General features: G+C 38.3%; 1 protein-coding gene across 3 annotated transcripts in view; it reads left to right on the top strand.

The window, feature by feature from the left end:
- The first annotated feature begins 4745 nt into the window (after positions 1-4745).
- LOC129764335 (uncharacterized) overlaps positions 4746-19894 on the top strand; it is a 40813-nt gene continuing 25664 nt past the window's right edge. Inside the window, exon 1 of one of the 3 annotated variants that reach the window (XM_055763312.1) lies at positions 4746-4972. The gene's annotated coding sequence lies outside the window, so the exon portion shown is untranslated. Of the gene's footprint in view, positions 4973-6322; positions 6524-19894 lie in introns of those variants that run through there. The other 2 variants (XM_055763328.1, XM_055763320.1) reach the window with 2 other exon arrangements.

Below are 19894 nucleotides of genomic sequence, written 5' to 3' on the forward strand. Positions count from 1 at the left end.
CGAATAATTTTACGGTTTCATTTAAACTCTTACTAAGTTACAGTAAAAATTAAAAAAAACTAACTTTTTATACTTACGAGATAGTTGAGTTATGTCTTCAGCAACATTGTAGAACTATAAATTTTAGGAAACTTTGATGAAGATACATAATATCTATCAGGGAGACTATCTCAAAACTAGTTTTTCAACTTAAGTTATGCCTAAATCACATTATATCAACTCAATACGTTCCACAAAATTTTAGATAACATGAAAATGTATAACTATGCTGAAGACACAATTAGTGTGACACCATTGCGATGTACAGTGGTTACAAAGCAAAAATGTGTGACTTTTAATCATTAAATTTTTCAAAAATGTGCACGTTTGAGCATCAATACTCAACGTCATTTTGTTCATCAGGGTTCGAAGTATTCGGCAAACTGCTTTTCGAACTTGGGAACTCTCGGGAACATTACTTTTTATACCAACTTTTACAGCGCAATTTACTCAATATTACTCTGTTTTCTTCATACTTTATCTACTATTGATGTTTATTTGCATTATATTAATACATAAATCAATTTCTGATTCTATCTCATTATTACACCTCAAATTTAAGTTATTTTGCGGTAGTTTTATTGCAGTTGGTGATAGCATTTGTTTCTTTTTCGACTTTCGTTTCCGCAAGCTGCTTATCAAAGGGTCGGATGTCATAAGCATTCTTACAAAAACATCCTGATTACTGATCTCTCTTCAAGTTGAATTTTAAAGGTTTAGAATGTGTTCATACGATTTTTCTTGATATGTGTGATTTTTTTTCAGAATTTTAGCAGTGTAAGCGGTACAAAAATCTATATATTTATAAAATTTTGATTTGTTTTTAGAATTTAGAATTTAGAATTTTGAGAAAATGATTGTAGTACTAGACAATAAAACAAAGTTTCAACCCACCTGTACTTGCGCGTAAAATTATAGCTAGTTTACTCGCGCACGACGTCACAGACCATGCGTATCTCTGTAATTTTACCTTTTAAAACTTTTTTTAAAGCAAAAAAAAACATATAATTAAATGAAAAAAAATCAGAAAATATTTTTTTCAGCTTCATTAGCATTAGCTTCATAGCATTCAGCAGGCTGTGAATAGTTTAGTGACCAAACTTGAATTTACATTTTCGCTGTTGGATGTTCCAGTGCCAACGAGAAGCCACTCGGCACGAAGCAACGAAAATATCGCAACAGCATGTGAATCCATTCGAAATTACCCAAATCAGTTATATGCAGTTCTCAAGAATCTTCGAAATTTTGCAAGATTAAATTGACTCAAGAACTAAGGTCACTTGACCATATGAAGCGCCGAAACTTCTCCGAATGAGATCTGGCGAATCTTGAAGAAAATGATGATTTTTATCACAAAATCATCTTCAGCGATGAGGCTCATTTCTAGCTAATTGGGTTTGTCAATAAGCAAAATATGCGTTATTGGTCATCCATTTGTGCTTCAAGAAACACCATTGCTTCCGCAAAAAAAATGCTGTTTGGTGTGGTTTTCATAGCGGGGAGTGATTGGGCCGTATTTCTTCTTCGATGAGAACGACCATCATGTTACGGCCAATGGAGAGCGCTATCGCGACATGTTGGAAGACTATTTTTGGCCACAATTGAAAAATCCTAATGTCAATGATATGTGGTTTCACCAAGACAGAGCCACTTGCTACATAGCGCACGTTACATTGGATTTATCGAAAAATAAGTTTGGTGAACGTGTGTATTTCGAGAAATGGACCTGTCGATTGGCCACCTCATTCATGCGATTCGACGCCATAGGATTTCTTTTTATGGGACTATGTCACTGGTATATTTTTGGCCAACAAGCCAGCAACTTAAGAAAAGCTCAGAGACAACATCCGACGCGAAATTCGTAACATTCCGGTCGAAATGTCTGGCCGACTAGTGGAAAAAGCGATCGGATCGATCGCTGTAAACAGGACCGTGGTGGTCATATGACCGACATTGAATTTCATTCCTTAACTGTAAGAGTTTAACTACAACCAGAACAAATTTGAATTCGATATCTAAAAAAATGAGGTTTATTAAAAAAAAGTTGACAAGTACCTTATGAAAAAACCGTTATGAGACCTATTTATCGGAAATATTGGCCCCTATTATGTAAATTGAACTGAACGGTCGATTCGACCTCTATAACTATCACACCGAAAAAATTTGTTAATCGATAAAATCTTATCGAATCGAGTTCATTCTCGAATGTCGGCAAATTACATATTTTGAAACGGGACCGAAATGTTGCCAAAGCAAAACATCAGGAATGCATTGTGCAAACCAAACAGCTCGAAAAGTTGTGCCGACAGCCTTCATCCGACTGTATCTATAACAGCAAAATAAAGCTATCGAGCAAAGTTCTGTTCAACTAGAATTACATAATAGGGCCCAATATTTTATTTTAGAAATTTCTTATTTACGTGGGACTACGTCTAACCGGAGTATATGGGGGGTAAAATGAAAACCTAAACACTGAACATGCAAGAAAAAATGAAAGATTCCGAATGCTTATAACTCGAACATTTCTTACTGGATCGGAAAGATGTTTGCATAAATTCAAAAGGATTATTTCTACGCTTCTATCGCAATTAATAAAATGTTATTTCTCATTAAATAAACAATTGAAAAACTGGAAAATGTTAAGTGTTATCTAAACGCCCTAACTGCCTCGTTTTGATTGGCCCGATTTACGGTTTCCCTAACACAGCCATCAAAACCAAGCAGCCTTGGGGAAATCGGCATTGCAGATACATGATAGTATGGGGACTTTTGTTCTCACCGCAATGTGTTCCCTAACACAGACTTCAAATCCATGGAGCGTGGGGAAATTGGCACTGCAAGTACATGCAGGTCGGGGGGATTTTTGTTCAGACTGAAGTGTGTTTCCCCAACACAGATGTCTAGGGAAATTGGCTTTGCAAATAAATGCAAACTGCGAGTACTTTTGTACTCACTTGCCTTTGTACAAACTAGAATATGTTTCTTTAACACGGTCTCCCAAACTTAGGAACCTGGGAAAATCGTGCAGACACTAGAGGCGAATGAACTTTCAGGTTTAAATCCTCTATAGTACAAAAAGTAGCCCGGCTTGTTGATTCATGCAAGCCGGGGTACTTCTGCACCCGCATGTTTTTTTTTTTCACTCCAAGAAATGTTTTCCTAACACGGATTACAAAAGCAGGTACGAACACAACGCTTCGACTCGATTATTCAAGATTGCATTGAAAGACATGACTTCATATCCTTTGCTCGCTGATTTTCTACGCATACCATTTGATGATTAGGCAAAATGTTGATAACCATTTGCTGCGATAACGCCTATTGATTACACAATATGCGTTCGACGTACATGTCAAAATCGAAACTGAGTGTCTGAAGTTCATTAAATCAAGCAAGATCGCGGTTCGAGAAGTACGTACACTTGAGAGATGTAAACTTCAGAAGGAAACGTAAAATAAAATAATCGTTTGATAATTCTTCCGTTCACATATTTTGTCCTGGGCATCATACCAAACGTAAAATGACTGTCAATAACTTTACTTGTAACGAAGAACATAATCTATCACAATGCATGAATTGACCTTACATGGCATTATGTAATCTTTTTACTCACAAAGCAAATATATTGAATTCAATTGAATTCGGAAATTGTTTCATTCAATCAAAAATTTAATCAATACAAACAAATGATTGCTAAGCTAAGGTAGTCCGTCCCACGTCAACCTTGCGGTTATATCATAGATAAAACCCATCGATTTCTTTTTTTTCATTCATCATAAAACCATGACTATATTTCATGAAAAAAGCTGCACATTTAATTCAAACTACTTATCATAGTTTTAAAATTAAAAAAAATAATACTTCATTTAAACTCCCATTCGCAGTCTTCGAAGGCGAAGAAGAAGAAGGGCTCGAAAACCAATAAAAACCAAGTTGTGTTTGTTTCCGGATGTTTCCAGCATTTTCAATTGGTCATTTAACGAATGATATGCCAGGAGATAATATAGTTTAAATTGTTCCTAGTGGTCCTAGTGGTCCTGGATGTATTAATATTAATTAAAAAAACAATATGAAGAAACGTATTAAAAAGGTTATCTGTTTCAGGTTATCTGAGTTGCTTCTAAGGTGTAATTTACATTTCGTTTTAATATATAATTAATGTTTTTTATTCATAAATAATTACGTTTTTAGTCCTGTTTGTGTTACGAAATCTGCTGTCCAACGAAAATTGCAAATATTATTAATTAGACTTAGAATTAGGTAGCAATCATTATTCCTTTATGCTTTCACAATTTCTATATATTATAATGTAATTTATGTAATCACTGAAAAATAACTAATTTCGGTCTTTTGTGCATTGAATTTGAATTTTTTTATAGTAAACGTTCAAATTTACCGCTGAGAAACTTGCTGAGAAAAATACTAAACAAGATATTCTCAATGTAACATAATTGTGACATTTGAGTAATTATAGTAATGAAACGAAGAGAAATTAATCAAAATAAACTGGAATATTAACATTTTTAGAAAGCTTAGAGAGCTGCTCCGCGTTCGCTCACTCTAGCGAAGCGATTCAGTGGAACAACTCATGAGCGGCTGGTACATCCCTACATAATCTACCATAGTCCGCTGCGGGCGCATTTCACGCCACTACTCGAAGAAAGTGAACGATGTGAATGTTCAAGAGAGCGAGTGAGAGGAGCGCGAAGGAGAGATGCGGCAGGGCATCATTCGTTGGTGTTTAGCTCGGCTCATCATAGTAGTAATTTTTTCTCCAGCACATGCACAGCGCGGAAGCTGTCTGCCAAAAGTTTTCTTCGCGAATCGCCAAAAATTGAGTGCAAATTTGGTGCTAGTGGCCCCGGTAAAGTGGTGCATCCGGTCGATGAAGGTGTGACCGACTGAAAGTGCTTATCGAACGGTGGAATACGAGGCAGGTTTAGTGGAAATTCGTGTTTGGAAAATTTCGTGCTGGGTGAAAATTTTCTCCCTCTTTCTCGAGAGCCAAAAGAAGCCATCGCACTTCGCTTGCTGCCCGACTGCCTCCTGCCTGCTAACTTTGCTGCTTGTGGTGGAGGAAGTGGAGGGGATGCGCTGAGCTGAGCTGAGAAAATAATGGAATTTAGTTTTATTTAGTCATTTCCTTTACTAAAATACCAGACTTTCAGGTGGATACTATCAATTCTATTGACCCGTAACTGTAAACCCCGCCGACCCGGAAGGGTCACGGGAGAAAAAAGCGAAATATAGTTGCACAGTTCTGAAAAGCTAACAAAACCTGTAGTTTTGAATTAAAACAAATCGATACTGTCAATTCTGGCTTCTATCAACTTAACAATATTCTATGACGACTTGCTGTTCAAATTCCTGGCCGAAAGGGGAACATATCCGAAACAAAATTGTAACGATTCATTTCTGGCATTCTATAAATTCCTGGCAAAAACTATCGATTATTTCATTTCAGCATTCTCTCTGTGGCAATACAATGGCGGATGCGCAGTCAATTGTAATCCGTGTGGCTGTTCCGATATTGATTTCTGTGTCACAGAACAAAAGCGAAACAGAAGCGGCATTGTTTGTGATGGGACTCTGCGCAAGCGAGCAAATATTCGGGAACTAACAGAGAATTGGGTGAATGGAGGCAAACCAAATCGAGTGCTTTATTAGACAACAGTGTGACACTTTGATCCTGCCGTAAACAATTGATTGCGTGTCCGTCTTCTAAATTTGATGTTTCTTTCGAAGATGATTACATATTTCTTAACATTTATTAATACCGATCATTCATGCATTAATTCAAACATTCCTTCCAGGCACAGATAAATGAATTTCCGCGGTGTTTCGCTGTTATATGATTAGATCTTCTAATTACTGGGAAATCGAACACCATCCTCAAATAATTATGATCGGCAATGTGAATGCTCATTCAACACCACGGATATTCAGCCCTATTATGTATTCCGACGGATTCCCATTTCGTTCGAAACCGTTATTACGTTCGAGTTATAATTTCGCATTCTCTATTTCGAACGTTTTGCACGTTGAACGTTCGAAGAGAAACAGATCGAACGAAATGCAAAAACAACTCGAACGGAATACAGAATGGAATTCTATCAAGTCGTTCGAAATATTTCGAATCGATCGTAATACAGAATAGGGCTGATTGTCTTCAATGTATTAAAATTTTTGAGATTCCGATGCAATCGCCTTTTATCTATATTCTTTCTTACGACCACCGATGCAGTGACGATATATTTTTTTTCGACTTCGATCCTTGGGCAGGCCATTTGATGTATCTGGATGGAAGCTCTCCACGGAGTAAAGGACTTAATTCCGCTATTGATTTTGTCCAGATCAGATAGACCGCGAGTTATGTCATGAATTGATCCTCTGAAATCCATGCTGCGTTCTAGACGATGTTAATGAGGAGATGAAATGTTGGGCAACTGCTACGCTTTAACCAGCGAAAACCAGCAAATCAACGGTAAACCACCAGTCATAACATGCAATTCTTGAACAGTTGTAATTTAGTAAAATTATAGTAATTTTCAAAAGTCGAGACTTGACAGTATTAATGAGATTCACAATATTTAAATAGCAGTATAAATTATACATTCATTTTTTAATTGTTTTAACAAATTCAAACGCATTTTCAATCAAAGTATGCTAATTATGTTTCCACTTCACCAAATACGAAACAATAGAGTTTTACAATATACGCACAGCAGTGGAACTCCATACAATTCACTGACTAAAAAGTGTCCACATTTTCATCACTTGTTTGCGTGAAGAATATAATTTTTTCAGGCACACTTGATTTCAGAGTGTATGGATTTCTAGCTGTCTTTTTTTTTTTTTTATCCAGTTCATTTATTTGTAAGGCTCAATCGCATAAGCTTTGCGGAGCCGCTAATTCAAGGTTTGTTTATACAAAGTTTCAACTAATTTCTATGTTTAGTAGGATTCGACCGAATACTCGCGGTTTACTCGAGGTTAAAAGGGCAACATTTTTGTGGGATGGGTCAGGTTGGGGATATGGATATGAGGTATCGTTGTCTCAACCGAGGGTTGCCGCACGCACTGTAGCATTGTGCATAATGACCAGGGATAGCATCTGGTGTTCGACTAGCTGTCGAGGGTGGGCGACGGTGAGATGGGGGGACAAGACAAACAAACTAATAACGAAAAAGAAAAACACAAAAGCATTAAATACTTATACTAGACCGTTTCACAAACATATAGATCAACTGCATATAGCAGATGTCGCGAGTTCCCAACACGTCTCTAACAGGAACATAGGGTTGTCTTCCTTGGACCTCAAGGGCATTCAAAAGGTACTCTCTGGCTGCGTAATTATCCGTACATTGCCAAACTGCGTGATCGATGTCATCGTAACCGTTTCCACACCGACAGACGTTGCTTTGAACAAGATTTATTCTGTGGAGATGCACATCTAGCGAGTAGTGGTTGGACATAAGTCTACTCATTACACGAATGAAGTCACGACTTAAATCCAAACCTTTGAACCACGCTCTCGAAGAAACCTTTGGAATAATTGAATATAACCACCGCCCAAGACTTCCAGTGTCCCAATCGGTTTGCCAACTCAAGAGGGAACTCTGACGCAGTAATTGGAAAAATTCATCGTATGAAATCTGTCTATCAAACAATTCGCCTTCCTGGGCACCCACCTTTGCGAGAGTGTCCGCCTTCTCATTGCCAGGAATTGAGCAATGAGAGGGGACCTAAACAAAGGTTAACTTATAAGATCTTTCGATCAGTGCACTCATCTGCTGTCTCACTTTTGTGAGGAAATGAGATGGGTGCCTACTAGTTTTCATCGACTGGAGAGCCTCAAGCGAACTGAGACTATCCGAGAAAATGAAGTAATGGTCTGCAGGCTTGTTGGAGATAATCCCCAATGCGAAGTCGATTGCTGCCAGCTCAGCAACATAAACGGAACAAGGTTCCTGCAGTTTACGGAAGGCGCTTGAATTTCCATGGAAAACACCGAAGCCAGTGGATCCATTGAGGCGAGACCCATCAGTGAAGTATCTTTTCATGCAATTGACTTTTTGGTACTTTCGGTTAAAAATACGGGGAATGAAAGTTGGTCGAAGCTGATCTGAAATCCCAAGTATTGCTTGTTTCATCGACAGATCGTATTCAATTGAGGAACTGCTGATGGTGAAGTGAGCACGGTCTGGAGTAAACGATGGAAGACAAATATCTGATGAAATATAGTGATGATAAATTCTCGTAAACCGAGATTGTATATTTAGATGAAGCATTTTATCAAAGTTTTCAATCACAAGTGTGTTCGTGATACCGCATTTCACCAGTATTCTGAGAGAAAGTTCCCAGAATCGGTTCTGTAGAGGAGTTACTCCTGCTAGAACCTCGAGACTCATGTTATGCGTTGAGTGCATACAGCCGAGAGCTATACGCAGACAATGATATTGAATTCGTTCCAATTTTAGAAGGTGACTTTTAGCTGCTGAGAGAAAGCAGAAAGAGCCATACTCCAGAATAGATAGAATAGTTGTTTTATAAAGCGTTATGAGATCTCCCGGATGAGCTCCCCACCACGTGCCGCAAATCGAGCGGAGAAAGTTGACTCTTTTTTGACATTTTTGCTTCAAATACGTAATGTGGGTATTCCAAGTGCATTTTGAATCAAACCAGACACCAAGGTACTTGAAGGTCAATGATTGGGTAATGTTTCTCCCCAAAAGCTTAAGTTGCAATTGGGCTGGGGACCGCTTTCGAGTAAACACTACCAGTTCTGTTTTCTGCGGCGAGAATTCTATCCCTAAGTTCCTTGCCCAAGAATACAAGTTATCTAGGGAATTTTGCAATGGTCTTTGCAAGTTTTCGGCATGGGGACCTCTGACGGAAACCACACCATCATCTGCAAGTTGTCTTAGCGTGCATTGTTCTGCCAAACAACTGTCAATATCTTTCACATAAAAATTATAAAGAAGGGGGCTGAGACATGAGCCTTGGGGTAGACCCATATAACTATTTCTGGAAGTTGTCAGCTGTCCAAGGGTGAAGTTCATTTGCTTTTCTGACAACAAATTGTACAAGAAGTTATTCAAAATTCCAGGAAGTCCACATCTGTTCAGATTGTCTGACAGAATTTCTATGGAAACTGAATCAAAAGCTCCCTTAATATCCAAGAATACTGAAGCCAGTTGCTCCTTGTGCGCAAAGGCCAGTTGAATATCTGTAGAAAGCAACGCTAGACAATCGTTTGTTCCTTTGCTCTTGCGAAACCCAAATTGTGTAGTTGATAGCAAATTATTTGTCTCGATCCATTGATCGAGTCTTCGAAGGATCATTTTCTCCAGCAATTTTCTAATGCACGAGAGCATAGCAATCGGACGGTATGAGTTATGGTCAGACGCTGGTTTGCCAGGCTTTTGAATTGCTATCACTTTGACCTGTCTCCATTCGGGTGGCACAATATTGTTTTCTAGTAGAGTATTGAATAAGTCTAGCAAGCGTCTTTTCGCGATATCGGGAAGATTTTTTAGAAGAACGAATTTAATCATATCGCTTCCGGGTGAAGAGTTGTTCGATGAAAGAAGAGCCATAGAAAATTCCAGCATTGAGAATGGTCTGTCCAGAGGTCCACCGCTCGGAGACGTTTCTCGAAGAATATGTTGGGCTGGAACTGAGTCTGGACAGACCTTTTTAGCGAAATCGAATATCCATCGGTTGGAGTATTCTTCACTCTCGTTGGTAAATGAGCGGTTACGCATGTTGCGAGCTACCCTCCACAAGGTGCGTATTGAGGTTTCACGAGAAAGACCTTCGATGAAATTGCGCCAGTAACCGCGTTTTTTTGCTTTAACTAATTGTTTCAGCTGTATTTCAAGCTTTGAATATTCCTCGAAGTGTGTGGATGTTCCATGTCTGCGAAAAGCTTTGAAAGCATCAGATTTTTTCAAATACAATTTTGTGCATTCATCGTCCCAGCCAGGAGTGGCTGGTTTTCTTTTAAATGACGCACTTGGAACTTTTCTTTTTTGTGCTTCCAGTGAGCTTTTATACAATAAATCGACGAAGAATCGATATTTTTCCAATGGTGGAAGTATATCTATTGATTCGACACCGATTGTTACCGCCGTTGCAAATTTTTGCCAGTCGATGTTCCTTGTTAGATCAAATGGAACTCGAGATGGTTCAGTGGATTGCGGGCTACACTTGATTGATATATTGATTGGCAAGTGATCGCTACCATGGGGATCATTGATGACCTTCCACTGACAATCTAATGATAGCGAGTTTGAGCACAAAGATAGATCGAGTCGGCTTTCCCGAGCCGGAGGTTTTGCAATTCGTGTCACTTCACCAGTGTTCAAGATAGTCAAGTTGAAATCGTGACATAAATCGTAAAAAATAGCCGCCCTAGCGTCATCATAAAGATCGCCCCACCCAGTACCATGGGAGTTCATGTCACCCAAAATTAGAACTGGGGTTGATAGAATCGAAATTAGATTCCAAAGTTGACTGCGGGTAATGGAAGTATTCGGGGGAACGTATACTGAAGCTATGCAGAGTTATTTGACAAGCGACGATTTCGACGTCTGATAGAGCTGGGAGAGGAATTTTATAGAAAGAGTAGCACTTTTTGATCCCTAAAAGTACTCCTCCATAGGAATCATCTCTATCCAGGCGAATAATATTAAAATCGTGAAAGTTGAGTTCTGTGTCAGAAGAAAGCCATGTTTCGGAAAGAGCGAATATATCACAATCATAATTTTGAAGTAAAAATTTGAACGAGTCTAGTTTAGGCACTAGACTAAGGCAATTCCATTGTAGCACATTGATCATATCTTCTACTACGTTAGATGAATTATCCATCGAAAGATATGATTGATGCAAGGAGGGGCCATGAAGCAGTCAATTGCTTAAGATAAGACTTTAAAGATGGAAGCAAGGCAGAAATAAGGCTTCTGAGGGGGTCTTGAATTTTGAACGTGTTTAGTATGAAGTCCACAATGTCCGAAAAAGCTATCAATCCTCGATTAGACGCGAATTTTCTACGAGAAGATCGAGGAGCAGCGTTTTTATTTCTCTCTTCTCTGGGTAATGACGTAAAATCCTTGCTGCAACCAGGAACTGGCTGAGAAGCAGCCTTCGGATTCGTTTTTTTTGCTACTATTACCCTTGGAATTAGACAATCTTCCGAGGGTCATTTTAGCTTTCTTACGGTGCACCATTGGTGAAGAGAGCTTTCTTTTTGATGATTCATCCTTTATTGAAGATTCTGGTGCAGCCGAAGTATGACCCTCATCAGAATCAGAATCCGATTCTTGAGATGACAAAACCGAAAATTGGTTTTCATTTTGAGCGGCTGATGCGGTCTTTAGCATTTCAGCAGAAGTCCGCTTGGAGCGTCCAGCGATAGAACGCTTCACTTTATCGGAGTGCTGTTTGTACCTTGGGCACTCTTGTAGAGGGTGAGGATTCTCGCCACAGTGAATACATTTTTCCACTGTTTGAGTACAAGAATCCTCACTATGTTTATCGCCACATTTGCCGCAACGAAATTTGTTGCCGCAGTGGCTAACCGAGTGTCCCAACTTTTTACATTTGGTACAATTATAAACCCGCGGTACAAACAGGCGCACTGGGAAAAAAACATTTTCTACTTTCACATAGTTTGGGAGAACAGAACCTGCGAAAGTAACTCGAAAAGAGTGCGAGGGCTTATAAACTTTTTTATTTTCTTCCAAAGATGCTGAATGCAGATTTCTAACATCCAGGATCTTTACAAGATCTCCAATCATCGAGTTTTTGAAGGAACCCGACGCTTGTTTTAGACACTCAGACTCGCGTCGGTTACTACGCCTTCTATCTCCACTTCTCGAGAAGGGATGTAGATGTGATACTCCCTGTTAAAAACTTCGTGGTCAACAATCTTGTTGGCCACATCAAAAGTCGGTGCTTCTACACGCAGTTTGTCCGGTCTCTCTTTATGTATCGAGACGCCCTTATAATTACGCAGCAAATCTCTTGAAATATCAAGAGTTCTCAAAGCTTTTTCCTTGGGCCGAAAGAAAACAACCCATGGTGCCTTCGAGGACTGTTGATAATAACGCGTCCGCGCAACATTGGCATCAGCAGATGTCATAACGGTTGCGCAGACGGTGCGCAACCGCCTATGAAAACGAAAAAAAAAACTCGCACGCACACACACACTCGCGCAAAAACTCAACTTAAAACTAACTTAGACTAAAAACTAACTTAAACTAAAAACTAGCTCAAATCAAAAATCTTCTTGAAAAAAACAATAATATCGTAAAAAAAAATAAATTAATAAATAAAAACTCAATAAAAAAATTTAGTCTGATGAGTTCGAACAACTTGAACAACCCTATTCAGGGAGCTATACAACGCTGCACGCTACGGTATAAGCACAATAGCGAGACGGCAAAAACTATTCTATTGTACTTCTCTGTTTGATGTTTGGTGAAGATACAAATGTGACGCTCAATGGAACCAATTCACAGAACACCGGTCCAGCGTCGCTGGAGAGGTGCTGCTTCCTCGCTGTTCCGGATGCGTTGGCACTTAACTTGTCACCAATGGACGAAAGAAAAAAAAACAACAACCAAAAATCACTTTGGCGGAGGGGGAAAAAAACTTTCCAGCTTCGATATTGTAGCGGAGGACGGACAATGTGTGTCCGTCTCTTGCAAATAATCGACGAGGAATGGTCTAGCTGTCTTGACGCAAAGTCTTTAATGAAGAATGAGAAGATGGGAAGGTTTATATAAACATGTTTATAATTACATAAGTTTATTCAAATATTAATATTGCTCTTATTTAACTATTCAGTGCAATTTTATCAAAATTTGAAAGAAAATTTAAAAAAGGAATGTTTTTTTTCAATATTTTTCTGAGATGGTTATTAAAAATCCATGATTAATATTGCTTTATTATTTACTCTCCATTATTTGTTAATTTCTCCTGCTTTTCGTTTTTTGACCTATCATTTTAACAATTCAATTTGAGAGGTTTAAAATTGCGATAAGATAAAAATTTGGTGTGAAAGAGCGAATTGTGGAAAATGAAGTCGCAAATTCTCTAAGCGTTATAATTAAAGTTTTTCTGTAGTATTTAATTTTTGAGTTTGTGTGAATGACAGATTAAAGTTGATTCATAAAAGAATGAAATTTCATTTGATACGACGATTTTTGAAATCGACTCAATGGTTGTAAAGTTATGACGTTTTGTAAAAAATCTTACTTACTTAATCAGCAAAAGGCCCTAGTGGCATGTGCTGTACACAAAAGTTGTCTCCATTCACATGAATTTTATATTTTTTTCCAATTCTTATCTTTCAAACCAACATATCATATCTTTCCGTTATCCGCAAACATGCCAAGCAGTAACTTTAAAAAAAACAAACTCATAAACGACAAAAAGAGTCTCAGATTGTATATTTTGACGTAGGATTACGTCTTTCGGGAACATATTGGGGTACAAATTGAGAAACGAATATCGATCGCATCGTGAAAAATGTCCAATTTCAAACGCTTATTGCTCAGTCATTTCATGACGGATTGATGAGATTTTTACATCAAAACATTGTGGCACTCTATAACAATTTTTCACCTTGAATAAAATAATATATATCATGTATCGAACTATCGAACAATTGAAAAATCTCAACCCCTATCCAAACGGTACTGATTGGTCGAAATTGACGTCATTTCTACAGAAATCCATTTTCTCTTGAAGTCCGCCTCCGATTTGACAACTTTTGGGTTCTTCCGGAGGGCCTGCTTCATAATCGCCCAATATTTCTCTATTGGGCGAATCTCCGGCGCGTTGGGCGGGTTCATTTCCTTTGGCACGAAGGTGACCCCGTTGGCGAAGGTGACCACTCCAACACGTCCTTTGAATAGTGGCACGAAGCGAGATCCGGCCAGAAGATGGTCGGGCCCTCGTGCTGCTTCAATAGTGGTAGTAAGCGCTTCTGTAGGCACTCCTTAAGGTAAACCTGCCCGTTTACCGGGCCGGTCATCACAAAGGGCAGATCGCTTGCCACACCATGTACTTTTTGGCAAACTTGGATAGTTTCTGCTTGCGAATCTCCTCCGGAACGCTGAATTTGTCCTCTGCGGAGAAGGCCCGGCAGCTGACGAAAGTCCGCTTTGACGTAGGTTTCGTCGTCCATTACCAGGCAATGCGGCATCGTCAGCATTTCGGTGAACTTCCGGGCTCGCGTCTTCCTCACCATGTTTTGCCTTTCGTCGCGGTTAGGACCCTTCTGAACCTTGTATGTACGCACGCCCTTCCGCTGCTTGGTCCGCTGGACGAATGAACTTGACAAATTCAGCTTATTGGCGACATCCCGGACCGAACTTCTCGGATCACGTCTAAACTGCTTAACTACGCGCTTGTGATCTTTTTCACTGACGGAGCATCCATTTTTGCCGTTCTTCACCTTCCGGTCGATTGTTAGGTTCTCGAAGTATCGTTTTAGTACTCTGCTGACCGTGGATTGGACGATTCCCAGCATCTTACTGATGTCCCGATGTGACAACTCCGGATTCTCGAAATGAGTGCACAGGATTAATTCACGACGCTCTTTTTCGTTCGACGACATTTTTCCAAATTTACGAAAAATTGATAGTGAAGCATGGCCAACGTGATCTATACACTCTTATCTGATTATAAGCGAAAGCTGAAGATATAATTCCTAAAAATAAAATTTCTACAGCGTTTTTTCCGTGATGCAATTTGATGTGACACACCCTTTATATTCGGTATTGATAGCTATCTTATATTACATTGGTGAGTTTTTTTTATTTCATCCTTATATAACACAGAAGGTATCTCGTCTAGGATCACAGAGGGTGGTTTTCATCATATCTCGTTCCACTTGGGTATCTTTCAACTGATATACATCATCCAACGACTGTTTACCATCCTCTTGTCGTCATCCCTCGGTAAACACTGCCCAACAACCAAACAAAACGGCCCTTTTCAGGGACACAAAATCATTATCAAAGAGTTTGACGATGTAATTCTTCAAACATATCCAAAATCAACGGATAGCCTAACGTAATCCTACGTCAACTATGCGGTCGTGTCTTGGACACAACCCTCCTGTGACTTTTTTATATATTTTTCACAGTTTTACAGTACCATTTGCTTATTGACGTTTTTTTAGTTGGAGTGCCTTTTAATTGGCGGTTCATCAGTTGGAGCACGTGTCAATCAAAAAGCAATCATCTGTCATAATTGTATGTCAGTTTTACTCTGTTGTTCCAATGCCATTTTTATTGAAGGGTCTTTGAACGTTAAACTCAAAAAATGAAGGCACAGTATAAAAGTATTTAGTTTTGCAACAACAACAAGAAAAACGCGAACTTTGAAATTTGTGAACTATTGCAGTATTGCATCAGCCATTCCATGCCAAACTTTTATCAAATACTCATAACTTTTGAACCACTAAGCCGATTCAGATGATCGATACATCAAATTGAAGTAAATTAGCTAGTTCTTTTTGGAAAAATATCAAACTTCCAAGAAATTTGAATTTTGTTTTCGTAATTTTTGATTGTATCCGTTTTTATAGTTTACATGGTTTCGGGACCAACGGCGCTATATTTTTCTATATTTTTTCAAAATGATTTTTTGAACCATCGGTTAATTTTGTAAAATCATAATTCAGAAACGAAGAACACATTTTTGGATATGTTATCTAAAAAATCCTCAGCTTTCGAGAAAAAATATAAAAAACATAGCGCCCTTGAATGAAAACTATAAAGAACAATTACGATCAATAATCAAGAAAACAAAATTATTTTTTTATGCAAGTATAGTATTTAAAAAAAAACTGGCTAACTGGCCAATTTGATATGTCGATCATCTGAATCGGTTTAGTAGTTCAAAAAATATGAATCTAAAAAAAAAATATTTTTGGAAAAAAGGAGAAAACTAGATTTTTCGAACCACCCTATAATGGAATGGGATCGAAAATTTAACGAAAAGGAACAAAACTACCAATTTACACGAAAATCTGAGAACCGCTATGTCGGTTTGGCGTGGAATCTATATATAATACTAAAAAAATATAGTTTGGTGTTAATTTCCCCTGCAACTAAAAAACTGATTACTAGAAACTAATTGACGATAACGTTTTATTACCTTGTAAATTCTAGATACAATACCAACAGAGGGTATTTAAAAAAATAAAAATTGCTTTTTATGGGGTGTTCAAAACTGAAAAAAAAATAATCAGAAATCATATTTTTATATTGTTTTTTAAGCATACCTACATTATTTAGGCGGCTCGCACACCGGAGCAATGAGCAACTAGCAACTGTCAACATGCAATAAGCAATATTATCACCAATGGATTTTTCCATTTAATCTTTGTTGATCTCGCACACCGACGCAATACGATATCGCTGTCGCCTTTACAGAGCAACACATGTCGCTAGCAACACGGCGTGTCGGTTGAATAGCAACTTATCGCTCATATTTTGACAAGTTTCGTACATTAAGGCGATTGTTTGCATAATGTCAGGGGTTTTTATTGCTCTGGTATGCGAAGAACAACAAAATATGTTTCCTGTTGCATATTGTGTACTGCAGTTTGCTAGTTGCTTATTGCTGCGGTGTGCGAGCCGCCTTAGTCGTATAATTATTGTATCATTCAATTTATTCCGATGAGAATGCTTTAAAATATTTCAACTGATGCTCTTACCACATTTTAATTTTTTTTATTCAATGTTCAGTTTCTATGGCGAAGCTTCATTCGTAAATTACACATTTGTAATCATTGGTGGAATACGAGCATAAATGTTGTTATGAATAGCACAGCAAGTTATGATTAAAACACATGGATTTATTTTGATAATGCATTATACATAAACCGATAAAAATGCATTATAATATCTATCCACAGCGTTTTAGCGTCTATATGTATATTTTATTCAATTTCGGTTCGTAATTTCTATCCCATTCGCCGTGTTTATCATGATGATGCTAACATTAATAACATTATATACGAACCTCCCACCTTATATATGATGTCTCCCACCCTTTTAGAGACATCTTAACATTATGTTCAATTTTTAGAGCGTAAACTATCTGTCAATTTTTTCACTGTTCACATTTTCTTGCCACAAATCGTTGCCACTTTTTTCTCTCAAGTTGCACTTCTCTTCTCTGATGTACAGGCTGATTTAGACGATGCCAGTCAGCGCTCTAGTTGAAGTATCCAGTGAATAGAGAACAGACACTCTGTTCAAGTTAGAGGCCAATTACTTGTTCGATACTGGTACAAGTAGCTTGAACAACAACAGCATTTTCAGCAACTGGACACCTTGGCTGTCACTTTATCCTCGATGACGAATGACAGTGTCGACGTCTGGTGGCGATAACCATTTTGGGAGGCAAATTAATCTTTATCGGTTTTGTAGGCCCGGAGGCAGTTTAAAATTGTCAAAATTTGAATGAAAAATTTTACTTCTTGTTAATTTACTAATTAAAAAAAAATGAGTGGGTTATATCTATGATATAACCGCAAGGTTCACGTGGAACTACCTTAGCTTAGCAATCATTCGTTTGTATTGATTAAATTCTTGATAGAATGAAACAGTTTCCAAATTCAATTGAGTTCAATATATTTGCTCTGTGAGTGAAAAAAATGAACAAATGCCGTGTAAAGTCAATTCAGTTATTGTGATTGATTGTTCTTCGTTACAAGTAAATTTAATGACGGACCTTTTACGTTTGGTATGATGACTAGAACAAAATATATGTATGGAAGAATTATCAAACGTTTGATGAACCAGCCTAAGGCTGAAAATCTTTCCAATAAAGACAAAAGTCACAGGAGGGTTGTGTCCAAGACACGACCGCATAGTTGACGTAGGATTACGTTAGGCTATCTGTTGATTTTGGATATGTTTGAAGAATTACATCATCAAACTCTTTGATAATGATTTTGTGTCCCTGAAAAGGGCCGTTTTGTTTGTTTGTTGGGCAGTGTTTACCGAGGGATGACGACAAGAGGATGGTAAACAGTCGTTGGATGATGTATATCAGTTGAAAGATACCGAAGTGGAACGAGATATGATGAAAACCACCCTCTGTGATCCTAGACGAGATACCTTCTGTGTTATATAAGGATGAAATAAAAAAAACTCACCAATGTAATATAAGATAGCTATCAATACCGAATATAATTATCAATTTATCTCATCAGTAAAAACATGTTACATTAATATAGAGAAAACATATTTGAAATGGAAAAGGTATTTTTATTTTTTATTGGGGTACAAATTTTTACTTTCTGAGGGTTTATTCAACCCAATGCGAATTTGATTTGGACTAACAGCACCTAATACTATATGTAGAACATATGGAATATCACTTTTCTAATATTTCTTCACTTTCCAATTTTTCTCGCCGTATAAACTTTCCTTGGATGAAAATTAACACAAAAAAAGCAGACAGCTTTAACCAAACGGCCCATGAGTGAGAAGACACCTTGGTTTGTATTTTTGAAAATTGAAATAAATCGTTTCATATATCAAGTCATTTTTAACACAACTGCTACCATATACAATTTTACACTTACACTTGTGCTGAATGTCTCACAATGCACGATCGGTCATTGATATCAAATTTCACGAAGCAACCAACATTAAAGTTCCAAATTTCAATTTTATTTGCTGGAATTAATCGTTTTACTCACCTTACTTGCAATATAAAAAAATTACCCCGACTTGTTTATATTTGCAATGCCGATTTTCCCCGGGTACCTTGGTTTTAATGTCTCTGTTAGGGAACACATTTCGGTAGGTACAAAATCTCCCCCTACTTTCATGTATTTGCAATGTCGATTTCCCTCAGGCAGCTTAGTGTTGATGTCTCTGTTAGGGACCTGCTGCATGTGTCGTCAATCATAGTTTTTTTTATAGTTTTTGTGGTAAGTGGAAAACAGTAAAATAAACTCTTTTGTTTCAAAACAAATTGATAGTCCTGAGAAGGACTGGAATGGTTTAATGGGTTGTACGGAATCTGCTGCGTTTCAGTCGGATGTAGCAGTTTAGTTTTGGGAGCGGTAGCTTTTACGGATTCGCTGATGCTTTCCTTGACTTTGGCGCCATCGGCTTCTGTGCGTCGATTTGCGAGGGTTTGATTGGCACAACCACGACGAGCTAAACGACGGATAGCGGGTGTGATACGATGCGATGCAATGCACTTCGCTCCTCTGCCTCCTTTGCTGCATCCAATTGTTGATGTGAAGAGGAGCGCACCAGCAATGCACACTAGATTTAATTCGATGCTCTCCGCTGCTTCCTCTTCTTTGCTCCCTTTGCCACACCACATCCATCGTTGGTTGCCGATGGCTTCCTCTCCGTTGCCGCATCGTATGGTGTTGGTTGATTTGTAGAGCACTGCACACTAGAAGCCCAGATGTTTGCCGATCTGAGCGTTGAACGAGAATGAGAAATCCAGGTAAGGTAAGGTATTGTATTATAGAGACTTTAAACTTATTCAGTTCATTCGTCTCTAGCCTTCAGAAAGGCCCTTTGAAAACTCTACTCTACTCCAACACTACCACCTCCACCCTCTTGCCTTGAGAAAGGCACTCGATTCCTCGCCGTCCAGCTCGTCCAGCAACGATGTTGTACAGTCGATGTCCACCCAAAGAATGGAGAAATCCAAAAAAGTTACCGTCCTTTTATATCAGTTGGTATGTAAGAAATAGGCGCCCCCACTCCATGCAAACTTATGACTTATCGGGGAACGGAAGAAGCGAAGCAGGCGAAAAAGAAATGACGTCAATTTCGACCAATCAGTACCGTTT

This window comes from Toxorhynchites rutilus, chromosome 1 (assembly GCF_029784135.1).
Source record: "Toxorhynchites rutilus septentrionalis strain SRP chromosome 1, ASM2978413v1, whole genome shotgun sequence".
Lineage (NCBI taxonomy): Eukaryota > Metazoa > Arthropoda > Insecta > Diptera > Culicidae > Toxorhynchites > Toxorhynchites rutilus.